The sequence below is a fragment of the Bufo bufo genome, chromosome 6 (assembly GCF_905171765.1).
Source record: "Bufo bufo chromosome 6, aBufBuf1.1, whole genome shotgun sequence".
Classification (NCBI taxonomy): Eukaryota; Metazoa; Chordata; class Amphibia; order Anura; family Bufonidae; genus Bufo; species Bufo bufo.
The window spans coordinates 290,816,685-290,833,043 of NC_053394.1; the positions used below are offsets into that span (position 1 = coordinate 290,816,685).

The 16,359-nt window shown below is 45.3% G+C and overlaps 1 protein-coding gene across 5 annotated transcripts in view; it reads right to left on the reverse strand.

Moving 5' to 3' along the window:
• The window catches only part of HDAC5 (histone deacetylase 5), an 85,354-nt gene extending 71,470 nt beyond the window's left edge, over positions 1-13,884 (reverse strand). For all 5 annotated transcript variants that reach the window (XM_040438826.1, XM_040438825.1, XM_040438823.1 and 2 more), the window contains exon 1: positions 13,578-13,884. The gene's annotated coding sequence lies outside the window, so the exon portion shown is untranslated. The remainder of the gene's footprint in view (positions 1-13,577) is intronic.
• Positions 13,885-16,359: the final 2,475 nt, after the last annotated feature.

Below are 16,359 nucleotides of genomic sequence, written 5' to 3' on the forward strand. Positions count from 1 at the left end.
AGCAGGAGCATCGAGGTAGTCAGACACTCTGCTATCGTTCGTCTGTGTAGGCCAGGGCAGGAAGTGTGAGGGGCAAGCCTCTCAGATGCGTCGTGTGTAACGTGTCTGAAGGTTTTTTATTTTCATTTAAGATACAGCGGGCAAGTAAGAAATGGCAACAAGACTGAAAAGTCTTGCCGTCATTTGGTGACAACTGGTGTGCCTGCTTGCTATCTCTGGCACGCGTGCCGCAGATTGCCGACCCCTGATCTAAAGCAAAAATTAAAACCATATTTGATTCTAAAAACTCAACATAGTATTTAAACACCAAATGATCCTAAAGACCCCATAAAGAACCCATCCACATTTTACCCACAACGGTCAATATTTACTAATGTGTCTGTGCCTAAAATCTGTCCAAAAACTGGCACAAATTAACACAATTCTGGTGCAACTAGAGTTTCTACACTATTTTCCGACTTGCTCGAAAAACGCTCCGAGTTTATCGGAAAGGGGCAGAGCTTCGCGGAAAGGAACATGGACTAAGATGCGCCATTTTGCACCATAACAATTTTGGTGTAAAATTTTGTCCCAAAGTATGCAAACCAATAACTGGTATAGAGCTAGACAAAAGTGTCTGTCCCTGAAGCACATTTGTCATCCAGCCTGAGCCCCTGTGATAAATCTGGTGCAGGTCTAGACAGCCTGTCTAAATTTATGTCATTTATAGGCTTAGTAAATCTGGGCCTATGAGAACGCACATTCCCAGACTAAAAAAATTCTCCTGAAGGCAATTTTCCTGCTACTGTTCCATCATAATAATCCACCAATAGCATTATCTGTAGTAGTCCAAGAAGAAAGCGCCACTGCACCAAGCTCCGGATAAAGATCCAAAGTTCACTTTATTCCATAAATAGCTGATACACATATAGTATAGGTGATGTAGCCAATTTATGGCTGAAACGTCACTTTCACTGTATGTGTATCTACTATATATGGAATACGGTGAACTTTGGATCTTACGGTGTAGCTTGGTGCAGTGGTGCTTTCTTCTTGGACTACTACATATGCCTGGCAATGATGCAGCCAGGAGCTCTGCATGCACAGCCATTGTGTGATGGTGCAGAGGGAAAATTTGGGATTATTTGAAAAATCATCATCTATACCATGCAACCTTGTAGCCAGAACAACACCATACAGCTCCAGAATACCACACAACTTCATGCATACAACTCCAACACACCTGACAACACCATTCAAACAGCTCCAGAATACCTAAAAAAAAACATGCATCTCCAGAATATCTAACACCATATATACAGCTCCAGAATATCTGCCAAAACCATATAGCTCGAGAATATCTGACAACACAATACAGCTCTAGAATACCCAACAAAACAATGCAGCTCCAGAATATCAAACACCATGCATGCAGCTTCAGGATACCTGATAACACAATGCATGCCGCTCCAGAATACCTGACAACCCCATACACTCTAGAATACATGGCAACTTAATACAGTATGCTCCAGAATACCATACATACATCTCCAGAACACCTGACAAAACAATGCAGCTCTAGAATATCTGCCAACATCATATAGCTCCAGAATATCTGACACTATACAAACAGCTTGAAATATATCTCATATCATACATAAAGCTCCAGAATATCTGACAACCAAACATACATCTTCAGACCTAAATTACATCCTAAAGGGACACTTCCATCAAGTGTTTTTATCACATATTAGCAACTTACCATATGTGAATATTCTTTATACATATTTTTTGCCATAAAAATCAGTTGGATGATTTTCTCAGTATACACTACCAGGAAATCTAAAAGGAACACCAGAAAAACTTCATGTGACTGAGCGGAGAAAACTTCTAGTGGTGCTTGGTCAGTGATCTCACAACCAAGATGGTGCATCCATTCTTGATGGTGGAAAGAGGAGGGGGGAGCTGCTGGATACCTTGTAGAGCATATTGTGTAACGCGGGCAGTGTGTGGGGGGGCAACTGTCCATTGACTATATACAGCAAATATCTCTGCACTGATGTTTTTAAACCACAGCTGCTGGAACGTTGCCCCCCATAAAGAAGGAAGGGACGGTTTTCACTGTCCATGCCTTCCCCATTGCTGAACAAATACTTATAGAGTAATACGTATAGAGATCAGGAAGCAGCAATGCCACTTGCTGCTCTGTTCCCAGTAGTTATGGGACCACTAGGGTTGGGAGCCTGCACAAGCTTCTGGGTTTCAGCAGTCCCAGATAAGCTCTGCAGTTAGGGCTCATGCACATGATTGTGTGCGCCCCGTGCTGCAGACCGCAAATAGTGATCCGCAATGCACGGGCAGTGGCCGTGTGCCCGCCGTTTGCAGATGCAGACACATTCACTTGAAGATACAGTCCGCACTGCAAAAAAATAGAACATGTTCTATTTTTTGGTGGTGCAGAAGCACAGACCGAAATCCCACGGAAGCGCTCCGTAGGGCTTCCGCTTCGTGCCTCCGTTCTGCATCTTGTGAATTGCGGACCCATTCAAGTGAATGGGTCCGCATGTGTGATACGGAGCGCACGCGACCAGTGCCCGTATATTGCAGACCCACTGTTTACAGGCCGAAATAAGGGCCTCACACGTTCATGTACATGAACCCTTAGGTTGTACAGCCCTGTGCACCCTCTCCGGGAGCTGTATTCCCCCTGTAACTGTGGCTACTATAAATACATTTTTAAAAACTGTAATGCTAAATGTCCGCTAAAGGTCTTGTATGACCTCACAGGGGCACAAAGTGTAGAATAACAAATTAAAAAAATAAAGACAACATAAAAAAAATACATTAGAAAAATACCACCACATGCGGCTCTGCAGCTTCTAGCCCCAACCCAGCCATCATAACCCATATCTTAAAACAACTGTTAAGGGACATAACACATTTTTGCTAACAGAAAAATTTAAAATGTGAAAAAAGACAATTTTTCCCCTATTTTCTTTTATAAAAAAATTTAAACATATACTAAAATAAAAAATGATGTAAAAATAAAGTCTCATGTATCACCAAAAAATGGTGCATAAATTATCTACATAAACAAACAAACAAAAAAGTTCTGGCTTTCAAAGATGCATGTAGTAAAATAAAGGAAAATGTAGCTGGTCAGGAGGTGGGGTAAGTGGCCTGGTCTTGAATTGGTTTGGGGTAGATTTATCAAAACTGGTGTGAAGGAAAACTGACTTAGTTGCCCATAGTAACCAATCAGATTTCACCTTTCATTGTTCAGTGCTCCTTTGGAAAATTAAAGGATCACTCTGATTGGTTGCTAGGGGCAACTAAGTCAGTTTCTGTTTGCGCATGTTCTGATAAATCTCCCCCTATGCCCCCCTGGAATATTTATTTTAATTTATTACACTAACTTTCTTAAAGAGGCAGTCTCACTTCAGCAAATAGAATTTATTATGTAGAGAAAGTTAATACAAGACACTTACTAATGTATTGTGATTGTCCATATTGCCTCCTTTGCTGGCTGGATTCATTTTCCATCACATTATACACTGCTCGTTTCCATGGTTACGACCACCCTGCAAACCAGCAGCGGTGGCCGTGCTTGCACACTATAGGAAAAAGCTCTAGTCTATGTGCACCCCCGTGGTCCCAGCTATCAGAGAGGCCAATGCTTTTTTGTATAGTGTGCAAGCACAGCCACTGATGCTGTTTTGCAGGGTGGTCGTAACCATGGAAACGAGCAGTGTGTGATGTGATGCAAAAATGAATCCAGCCAGCGAAGGAAGTAATACAGACAATCACAATACATTAGTAAGTGCCTTGTATTAACTTCCTCTACATGATAAATGCCATTTGCTGAAGTGAGACAACCTCTTTAATTAAATATATTAAAAGTAATAAACTATCTTCGTCAATCAATAATTAATTGTTATTAATAAAAATATTGGCAGGTGTTAAGACAGTTTGTGAAATAAAATTGAATAAATAATAATCCAAGGGACTATGATCTTCACTTGATAAAAAAAAAAAAAAACATTTAATAGAAGCATTCCTTTAATGCTTGCACATTTGCTGTGACCACAACACACGGATCACCGAAAATCCATTGAAATGAATGGGTCTGCATCTGATCAGTAAAAAAGGTGGATCGGATGCAGACCCATTCATTTCAATGGATTTTCGGTGATCCATGTGTTGTGGTCGCAGCAAATGTGCAAGTCTCCCTGTGACCCCGTTTTTTCCTAAGGCAGCCCCACTACAGTCAGATCTTTGGTCGAGCAACACTTTTCGCAGCCAAAATCGCCGTGTAGACGTACCCTAAAGCCTCAGATACGTTGACAGGAGAGAAGAGTATACTGGACTGTTACCTAACAATTCACATTAAAGGGGAGATCCACTTCTGCACTACTGATGACCTGTCCTCAGGATCAGCCATCAATCGACACTCTCCACCCCACCAATCGGCGTAACCCCGGCACCTGAACTACACAATTCCAACCAATGTACAGTATCTCACAAAATGAGTACACCCCTCACATTTTTGTAGATATTCTATCTTTTCATGGGACAACACTGAAGATCTGACACTTTGATACAATGTAAAGTAGTCAGTGTACAGCTTGTATAACCGTGTAAATCTGGTGTGCCCTCAAAATAACTCAACACACCGCTGGCAACAAAAGTGAGTACACCCCTAAGTGAGCATGGCTAAATTGTGCCCAATAAGCCATTTTCCCTCCCCAATGTCATGCGACTCATTATTATTACAAGGTCTCAGGTGTAAATAGGGACCAAACGTGTTAAATTTGGTGTTATCTCTCTCACATCCTCTAATACTGGTCACTGGAAGTTCAACATGCCACCCCATGGCAAAGAACTCTCCGAGGATCTGAAAAAAAGAATTGTTGCTCTTCATAAAGATGGCCTGGACCAGTGATGGCTAACCTCCAGCACTCCTGCTGTGGTGAAACTACGACTCCCAGCATACTTCATTCAGAGAACAGCCAAGCAATTGTGCATCTTGGGAGTTGTAGTTTTACCACAGCTGGAGTGCCAAAGGTAGCCATCACAGACCTAGGCTAAAAGATTGCCAATACCCTGAAACTGAGCTGCAGCATGGTGGCCAAGACCGCACAGCGTTTTACCTCAGACTAGGCCTCGCCATGGTCGACCAAAACAGTTGAGTACATGTGCTCAGCTCAGGTTGTCTTTTCAAAATAGACATATGAGTGCTGCCAGCATTGCTGCAGAGGTTAAAAGGGTGGGGGTCAGCCTGTCAGTGCTCAGACCATACGCCACACACTGCATCACATTGGTCTGTTGTCCACGAAGGAAACTACTTCTAAAGATGATGCACAAGAAAGCCGGCAAACAGTTTGCTGAAGACAAGCAGACTAAGGACATGGATTACTGGAACCATGTCCTGTGGTCTGATGAGACCATGATTAGCTTATTCGGTTCAGATGGTGTCAAGCGTGTGTGGCGGCAACCAGGTGAGGAGTTAAAGACAAGTGTGTCTTGCCTACGGTCAAGCATGGTGGTAGGAGTGTCATGGTTTGGGGCTGTATGAGTGCTACCGCTGTGGAGAGCTACAGTTCAATAAGGGAACCATGAATGCCAACATGTACTGGGACATACTGAAGCAGAACATGATCCCCTCCCTTCAGAAACTTGGCCGCAGGGCAGTAATCCAACATGATAATGACCCCAAACACACCTCCAAGACGACCACTGCCTTGCTAAAGAAAGGTGCTGGACTGGTCAAGCATGTCTCCAGACCTAAACCTTATTGAGCATCTGTGGGGCATCCTCAAGCGGAAGATGGAGGAGCGCAAGGTCTCTAACATCCACCAGCTCCATGATGTCATCATGGAGGAGTGGAAGAAGACTCCAGTGGCAACCTGTGAAGATCTAGTGACCTCCATGCCCAAGAGAGTTAAGGCAGTTCTGGAAAATAATGGTGGCCACACAAAATATTGACACTTTGGGCACAATTTGGCCATTTTCACTTAGGGGTGTACTCACTTTTGTTGCCAGCGGTTTAGACATTAATGTCTGTGTGTTGAGTTATTTTGAGGGCACACCAGATTTACACGGTTATACAAGCTGTTCACTGACTACTTTACATTGTATCAAAGTGTCAGATCTTCAGTGTTGTCCCATGAAAAGATATAATAAAATATTTACAAAAATGTGAGGGGTGTACTCACTTTTGGGAGATACTGTAACTCTACAGCAGTGAGCCTATTCACTTCAATGGGAGCAGCACTACAATAACCAGCTCTGTCCACTACACAATGGATGGAGCTGTGTAGTTCAGGTGCCAGAGTTACTCCAAAACTGATCAGTGGGGGTGCGGATGATCAGTGGGGGTGCGGAGTGTTGATCTGATACTGAAGGCTTATGCTGAGGGCAGGTCATCAATAGTGCAGGACTGGAAAACCCCTTTCAAGGGGTACTCCAGCTTTGGCAGCCTTTCTGGCTGCCCTCCCCCACCTCGCCAGGCCTGTGTAGGGAAGCATACTTATCTGCTCCCTGCCACTCTGGTCTCCACTTGTCAACCACTTGAAGTGGATGGGAGTTAAGTGTGACGCTGCAGCCAATCACTGGCCGCTGAAGTGACATGTCCCACAAGCAGCACTTGACCCAGTGATTTGCCGCTTGGGGGACATGTCACCGCTGAAACCATGGGCGGACTGAGAACTTAAAGTGGCCCTGAAAAAAAAATAAAAGTGGCCCCATGTTGTAGGTGGGTCAAAATTGACAGAAGGTGGGGCAACACAAGTAGGCAGAGACAACAGAAGTAAGCAGGGCCTGCAGCACAAAAGACCACCCCAGGAGAACCCAATACCACAGCACAATATACTGCCTCAACAGAACCAAATACCACAGTGCTGTATAAAATACTGCTGCCCTCACCACAGTATTTAACTGCATCGTCGGCCTGAGGATGGTAATACAGTTGAGTTCAGGTGGGCACTTGCGGCCCTTGTCAAGGTGCATAAGTACCTGATGATCCTAGCATCAGATAACCATGTACCCAACTTGAAGCCGTGAGGAGGCCTTGGGCGGCCCCCGGGCCATCGGCCCACTGGGAAATATCCCTGTAGGGTCTATGACCAATCCGCCCCTGGCTGAAGCCAGTCACTCTGGATGCTGACAAGCAGGGACCGGAGTGTCGAGACCGCAATCAGGGGTGGGCTGGTCATATACCCTACAGGATAATTTCCTGGTGGGCTGATACCCATGGGGCCGCCCAAGCCCTCCTCACAGGTACATTAGGGCAGTATTTTATGCTGCACTGTGGTATTTGGATTTGCTGGGGCGGCATTTTGTGCTGCAGTATGGTATTGCTGGCACTGTGTACTTCTGTTGTTCATGCCTACTTGTGGCCTGTGTTGGCCCTGCCTTCTGACAGTTTCGACTCACCTACAACTTGGGGCCACTTTTAGTTTTTTTTCAAGGGCGACTTTAAGTTCCGAGCCCGTCGCCTGACTGCAATGATGGATCAAAGAAGCCAGAACCCAGCAGCGGGGAGCAGGTAGGTACGCTTTCCTCCGTAGGTCCAGCGAGGTGAGGGAGAGACCAGAAAGGCTGCCAAAGCTGGACAACCGTTTTAAGGGAGCCTTCACGTGCTGCAGGTCTTGATGCAAAAATGTCCACGACTGAAAATCTGTTCTATTCATTTGAATGGGGAGGCAAGTACCCGGATTTCTGCAAGCCCCATTTAGGGTCCATTCACACGTCCGCAATTTCGTTCCGCATTTTGTGGAACGGAATTGCGGACACATTCATTTCTACACTGCGTGCAGAATTATTAGGCAAATGAGTATTTTGACCACATCATCCTCTTTATGCATGTTGTCTTACTCCAAGCTGTATAGGCTCGAAAGCCTACTACCAATTAAGCATATTAGGTGATGTGCATCTCTGTAATGAGAAGGGGTGTGGTCTAATGACATCAACACCCTATATTAGGTGTGCATAATTATTAGGCAACTTCCTTTCCTTTGGCAAAATGGGTCAAAAGAAGGACTTGACAGGCTCAGAAAAGTCAAAAATAGTGAGATATCTTGCAGAGGGATGCAGCACTCTTAAAATTGCAAAGCTTCTGAAGCGTGATCATCGAACAATCAAGCGTTTCATTCAAAATAGTCAACAGGGTCGCAAGAAGCGTATGTAAAAACCAAGGCGCAAAATAACTGCCCATGAACTGAGAAAAGTCAAGCGTGCAGCTGCCAAGATGCCACTTGCCACCAGTTTGGCCATATTTCAGAGCTGCAACATCACTGGAGTGCCCAAAAGCACAAGGTGTGCAATACTCAGAGACATGGCCAAGGTAAGAAAGGCTGAAAGACGACCACCACTGAACAAGACACACAAGCTGAAACGTCAAGACTGGGCCGAGAAATATCTCAAGACTGATTTTTCTAAGGTTTTATGGACTGATGAAATGAGAGTGAGTCTTGATGGGCCAGATGGATGGGCCCGTGGCTGGATTGGTAAAGGGCAGAGAGCTCCAGTCCGACTCAGACGCCAGCAAGGTGGAGATGGAGTACTGGTTTGGGCTGGTATCATCAAAGATGAGCTTGTGGGGCCTTTTCGGGTTGAGGATGGAGTCAAGCTCAACTCCCAGTCCTACTGCCAGTTTCTGGAAGACACCTTCTTCAAGCAGTGGTACAGGAAGAAGTCTGCATCCTTCAAGAAAAACATGATTTTCATGCAGGACAATGCTCCATCACACGCGTCCAAGTACTCCACAGCGTGGCTGGCAAGAAAGGGTATAAAAGAAGAAAATCTAATGACATGGCCTCCTTGTTCACCTGATTTGAACCCCATTGAGAACCTGTGGTCCATCATCAAATGTGAGATTTACAAGGAGGGAAAACAGTACATCTCTCTGAACAGTGTCTGGGAGGCTGTGGTTGCTGCTGCACGCAATGTTGATGGTGAACAGATCAAAACACTGACAGAATCCATGGATGGCAGGCTTTTGAGTGTCCTTGCAAAGAAAGGTGGCTATATTGGTCACTGATCTGTTTTTGTTTTGTTTTTGAATGTCAGAAATGTATATTTGTGAATGTTGAGATGTTATATTGGTTTCACTGGTAAAAATAAATAATTGAAATGGTATAGTTTGTTTTTTGTTAAATTGCCTAATAATTATGCACAGTAATAGTCACCTGCACACACAGATATCCCCCTAAAATAGCTAAAACTAAAAACAAACTAAAAACTACTTCCAAAAATATTCAGCTTTGATATTAATGAGTTTTTTGGGTTCATTGAGAACATGGTTGTTGTTCAATAATAAAATTAATCCTCAAAAATACAACTTGCCTAATAATTCTGCACTCCCTGTATGGGGCAGCACTATGTGCTGCCCGGATCCGCACTTCCGGGTCCGCAATTCCGATCCCGAAAAAAATAGAACATGTCCTATTCTTGTCCGCAATTGCAGACAAGAATAGGCATTTTCTATAAAGTGCCGGCGATGTGCGGTCTGCAAAATGCGAAACGCACATCGACGATGTCCGTGTTTTGCGGATCCACGGATCCGTGGATCTGCAAAACACACACGGACGTGTGAATGGATCGTTAGGGTGAACGGAACAGATTTTCAGTCGTGGAAATTTGTGCAGAGTGTTAAGGCTGTGTTCACTCTGGAGTTTTTTATTTTTTTCTTACTTGTTTTATGACTTTTTTCACAGATAGTTTCCCCTCCATCAGGTTTGCATTGGTTTTAAATAGTCAGAGTCTTAGGCCAGTTTCAGATGAGGGTGTTCACTGTGTGAAACATGGGAGTGTGATTTCCCATAGTGGACTCTGGCCTTTGACTGGACCGCAGGGCATTATAATGATTTATAATGCTGTGTGTCTCTACCCGACATAATTTGTAAAGATTTGTACTGACGGCATTATGTGAGTAGAAACCATTGGAGTTGATGTCAGGCAGAGACACACAGCATTATAAATCATTATAATGCCCTGTGGTCCAGTCACTGGATCAGAGTTCTCTACGGGAATTCACGCTCGGCCTTTGGACCTGTTTAGATCTACGCTACTGCTCACTAAAAGGGGTTCTCTCACTTCAGCAAATAGCATTTATTATATAGAAGTTAATACAAGGCACTTACTAATGTATTGTTACTATCTATATTGCTTCTTTTGCTGGCTGGATTCATTATTCCATCACATTATACACTGCCATGGTTACGACCAGTGTTCCCTGTAAGCTATGTGGGCGCGCGGCAACGCAGCTTCCTTTATGCCTCCGCTCAGGACATCTGCAGGCCCGCTCACCGCCGCAGCCCGGACTTCATGTAATGATGGGTGCCTGTTCCGTACTCTGGGGAAGCCCACCCTGGCAATGCACACAATTTTCACTGTGTGCATTGCTGTAGTGGGTGGCCCTAGAACTCGGAACAGGCACCCACCATACTGCCCACAGTTCCCTTAATATCCTGATATTATCCAGTGTCAGGAAGTTCCTGTGCGGCGCTCCAAGCTGGCCCCGCCTCCTTCCTCATGCGCTGCTGCTACTGGAAGAGGAGAACAGGCGCAGCGCGGCAAAAGAGGGGAAAAGAGGAGGGGACGGCATCTTCTTAGACCGAGCCCCCTGGCCAAAGTGTTGAAGTGGTGTCCGAGATCCCCAAGGGCCAAGCCAAGTAACTGTAAGTTTTCATATGAAATATGTTTATGTTATACACATATAGCACACACTGTGCCAATATACAGTATACCGCTACACTGTGCTACACAATATACAGTATACCGCTACACTGTGCCACACAATATACAGTATACCTCTACACTGTGCCATACAGTATACCTCTACACTGTGCCGCACAATATACAGTATACCTCTACACTGTGCCCCACAATATACAGTATACCTCTACACTGTGCCCCACAATATACAGTATACCTCTACACTGTGCCCCACAATATACAGTATACCTCTACACTGTGCCCCACAATATACAGTATACCTCTACACTGTGCCCCACAATATACAGTATACCTCTACACTGTGCCCCACAATATACAGTATACCTCTACACTGTGCCCCACAATATACAGTATACCTCTACACTGTGCCCCACATTATACAGTATACCTCTACACTGTGCCCCACAATATACAGTATACCTCTACACTGTGCCCCACAATATACAGTATACCTCTACACTGTGCCCCACAATATACAGTATACCTCTACACTGTGCCCCACAATATACAGTATACCTCTACACTGTGCCCCACAATATACAGTATACCTCTTCACTGTGCCGCACAATATACAGTATACCTCTACACTGTGCCGCACAATATACAGTATACCTCTACACTGTGCCCCACAATATACAGTATACCTCTACACTGTGCCGCACAATATACAGTATACCTCTACACTGTGCCGCACAATATACAGTATACCTCTACACTGTGCCGCACAATATACAGTATACCTCTACACTGTGCCCCACAATATACAGTATACCTCTACACTGTGCCACACAATATACAGTATACCTTTACACTGTGCCACACAATATACAGTATACCTTTACACTGTGCCACACAATATATAGTATACTTCTACACTGTGCCCCACAATATACAGTATACCTCTACACTGTGCCCCACAATATACAGTATACCTCTACACTGTGCCCCACAATATACAGTATACCTCTACACTGTGCCGCACAATATACAGTATACCTCTACTCTGTGCCACACAATATACAGTATACCTCTACACTGTGCCGCACAATATACAGTATACCTCTACACTGTGCCGCACAATATACAGTATACCTCTACACTGTGCCGCACAATATACAGTATACCTCTACACTGTGCCGCGCAATATACAGTATACCTCTACACTGTGCCGCACAATATACAGTATACCTCTACACTGTGTAGGGGTTATACTGTTTATTGTACAGCATGGCACAGGGGTTATATTGCCTGGCATGGTGTAACCTCCATACACCATGCTGTACAGTATACAGTATAATCCATGCACCATGCTGTGTAATATACAGTATAACACCTACACTGTGGGGTTATTGTGTATATTGTACAGCATGGTGTATGGATTAGACTGTATATTGTTCAGCATGGTGCAGGGATTATACTGTATATTACACAGCATGGTGCAGGGATTATACTGTATATTACACAGCATGGTGCAGGGATTATACTGTATATTACACAGCATGGTGCAGGGATTATACTGTATTCTACGGGATGGTGCAGGGGTTACACTGTAAGCTCTTTGATGTGACAATTATCTTAGGTTTTCCTATCGCCCACCTTTGATGGCGCTGTGCCCAGCTCTGAGCCGACCCCGCTCAGCAGCTGCCAAGGCTTAGAGGGAACACTGGTTACGACCACCCTGCAATCCATCAGCGGTGGTTGTGCTTGCTTACTATAGGAAAAAACACTAGTCTATGTGCAGTCCCACAGTCCTGGCCACCATAGAGGCTGGTGCTTTTTCCTATAGTGTGTAAGCACGACCACCACTGCTGCATTGCCGTGTGGTTGTAACCATGGAAACGAGCAGAGTATAATGTGATGGAAAAATGAATCCAGCCAGCAAAGGAAACAATATGGACAATCACAATACATTAGTAGGTGCCTTGTATTAATTGTGTCTCTACATAATAAATGTTACTTGCTGAAGTGAGACGACCGCTTTAAGAGAAAAACAGACAGATAAGAATAGACGCATCAACAGTAGCTTGATGATAGTTTCCATCTACCAACAGCATCAAAGGTGATGAAAACCATCTGCATTAACACAAACAAAACTATCAAAGCTTACAATTTATAAGCATAATCCCCATCATCCCTTCTCTCCTAAATAGCCTGCGCGCTGCTGGACCCTATAAAGTCCCTTTTATATTAGGATTAGTGAGAACAGAGCACTGATCGGCACTGCCCACAGTACCCCATGCCTAACCTCTTTACTTAACCCTGTCCTTCCCAGTTCTGCGCCACATCTCATCCTCTGCAATCACCCATCTAGCCATCCACTGATTAGCCGTGAATGAATCGATTCCGCCATAAATCCCCCAAAATGGAGGGTTTACCATTAGTTACCATTTGTGGGCGGGGTTCTGCTAATGGCACTATGAATCCAGCAGTGCTGGTGTACAGCCATGTAGCCAGCATGGTAATGGGGGTAATCTGCTCATCACCTGTAAAAGTGTCCATGATGTGGTGGCAATGCCTAGTCCCTGATCAGGACTACCCTCTGATAGCCAGAGATGAAAGCGGTCTCATTAGTAGCTCTCGCCTCTGTAAGGACCACAGGCGTCCATTGATATGAATTGGTGATGCCTACTTTTACTGGCGCTTACAGGGAACCAGAGCACTTACATGCCCCCCGATTACAAGGTCCAAGAAACAGGACCCCAAAATCAGCTTTAAAGCTGGTACTGAGGCCAGTAGTAAACATCTGCCCCCCTCTGGTCCTGATACAAGTTATGGCTCATCACAATAAACAGGGAGAAACAATGTTACACCGGCAGCTCCTGGTGATGGGAGTCCGTGCTCTCCTAACAGGTGTCACTCACCGAGGGGATGGGATGTCTGAGGCTCGGGGTATCTCTCATTCACTAGGTTCTATGAATGGGGTGTCTCTAGGCTGGATGGCTGCTCTTGCTGTCTCTTCAGTCACTCTGTCTCTCCCGTCTCCTCTGCTGTCTTCTTAGAGGGAGTGTCCATAGTCACCTACATCAGGCTCTCACGTAGCTCGGCATCAGCCCGTCACTCTCAGGCTGCCTCTCTGTCCGTCCTCATCCTCATTGCCCCTCACTCACTTGCCGTCTCTCTCCGGCTGTCTCTCCCTTCCCTTCTTTGCAGTCTCTCTACCAACAACAACATTCAGTGACGTCACCGGAGTCACGTGACTCGACGGTCCTAAAAATAGAATCTGTCAGGGAACGGGCGTGACTTGCAAATGAAGGGGCGTGGTCAGATGAATAAAGAGCCTGCATCCCTTTAAAGGGGCCGCTACCTAAAAAACTTACTACCCGCGTCGTAATCCTGGCCTCGGTTATGTCATGCGTCTTCTCTTTCCTTTCTGTAGGATTCAGTGATTAATATTATTGCAGTAGGAGAGGTATTAGGTGTTTTTATTGTGCTTGCTGCCTTTATTAGGACACAGGTTAAGGTATGAGGAAATTGCATAAATGTCAACTCCCTAACCATTAATAGTATGGTAGTCCCTCGCGGATATTAATTGTTTTACACAGCTCTCAGCTCAGCAGAATGGACTGTGTCTAACCGCAGCATAGGTTAAAGGGGTACTCCGGTTGTCACAAACTGTCCGCTATCCATAGGATAGATAGAGGATAACTATTACATGAGTGGGACCCCCACCGATCGAATAGCTTTCTCCTATCCTATAACTTCACAGCGTCACAACCGGAATACCCCTTTAATGTTACATAGCGGCTTTGGTCGCATCCAATGGGCAGATAAGATAGGGGATAACTATCAAATCGGTGGGGGTCCTATCGCTGGGACCCCCACCGATCACAAGAACGGGAACCCCATACCCCCTGCAGGCCCCTTGCTGCTCCCCTGAAATGACCAGAGCTGCTGGTCGCACATGTTCCATTCATTTCTATGGGAGTTCCGAACCATAGAAATAAATGAAGACGGGGACGAGCCTTCCTAGAGTCGCGAGAGATGCAGCGGCGGCCTTGCGGGCATCAAGAGCGACGCGGGTGTCGGGGAGTGGGGTAAGTACAACCGGTATGAGGGGCATTAGAGGGGGCATTATAAAAGTTGGATAACCCATTTAATTTTGGCAGTATTATGTTCGGCACTGTGGTATCTGGTTCTGCTGGGGCGGTATTTTGTGCTGCACTGTAATACTTGGTTCTGCTAGGGCAGTATTTTGTGCTGCACTGTAATACTTGGTTCTGCTGGGGCGGTATATTGTGCTGCACTGTGGTATCTGGTTCTGCTGGGGCAGTATTTTGTGCGGCACTGTGATATCTGGTTCTGCTGGGGCGGTATATTGTGCTGCACTGTGGTATCTGGTTCTGCTGGGGCAGTATTTTGGGCTGCACTGTGGTATCTGGTTCTGCTGGGGCAGTATATTGTGCTGCACTGTGGTATCTGGTTCTGCTGGGGCAGTATTTTGTGCGGCACTGTGGTATCTGGTTCTGCTGGGGCGGTATATTGTGCTGCACTGTGGTATCTGGTTCTGCGGGGGCAGTATATTGTGCTGCACTGTGGTATCTGGTTCTGCTGGGGCAGTATTTTGGGCTGCACTGTGGTATCTGGTTCTGCTGGGGCAGTATATTGTGCTGCACTGTGGTATCTGGTTCTGCTGGGGCAGTATTTTGGGCTGCACTGTGGTATCTGGTTCTGCTGGGGCAGTATATTGTGCTGCACTGTGGTATCTGGTTCTGCTGGGGCAGTATATTGTGCTGCACTGTGGTATCTCTGGCCTTGGCTACTTCTGTCGGCACCACCTACTTGTGTTGCCTCGCCTTCTGTCAATTTGGACCTGCCTACAACATGGGGCCACATTTAGGTTTTTTCCATGGCCACTTTAAGTTCCCAGTCCGCCCTTGCCCAGTTATCAGACATTTATCAACTACCCTGTGAATAGAGACTTCGGGGTCATTTATTAAGATCAGTATTTTAGACACCTGTCTTAATAACCACTATAGCTGGCAGTGTATGCCTCTCCATAACGTCGGCGCATCCAGCGCCAGTCTAACTGTAAGCCAGCTTCCTAGCTGACTTACAAAACAGGCGTAGCAACTGTTGCGCAGCCACTTGCGCCGGAAATACACCTAATGTAGTTGTATTTCTGGATAATAAATGACCCCCTAAGAGTTTTTATTGTAGGAAAACTCCTTTAACTCAAAATTCACTAACTATGTAAAAACATAACCTCTTTAAACAGGGGTGTCATCAAGATAACCCTTTTCATAAGACATATTAAAGGAATTGTCCCATGAAATATTCTACAGTTTTCCAACCATCACCTGGATCTGAATACTTTTGTAATTGCATGTAATAAAAAATTTTGTATAGCCGCTGAGTTATTCAATAAAATGTATCTGTATAGCGCCACCTGCTGTTTGTTTTTTTCCTATTTTTTTGTTCAGGTCACTGAAATGGCCGCACATGCTCAGTTTCATCCTTCAACTGCCCCCTAAGCTGTGATAGGGAGATCATGGACACGCCCCCTGAGCTGTGATAGGGCGATCATGGACACGCCCCCTGAGCTGTGATAGGGAGAGCATGGACATGCCCCCTTAGCTGCAGCAGAAAAGACACTCCCCTTGAGCTTTCACCACCTGGAACAGTAATGGCCTCTTTCACACGAGT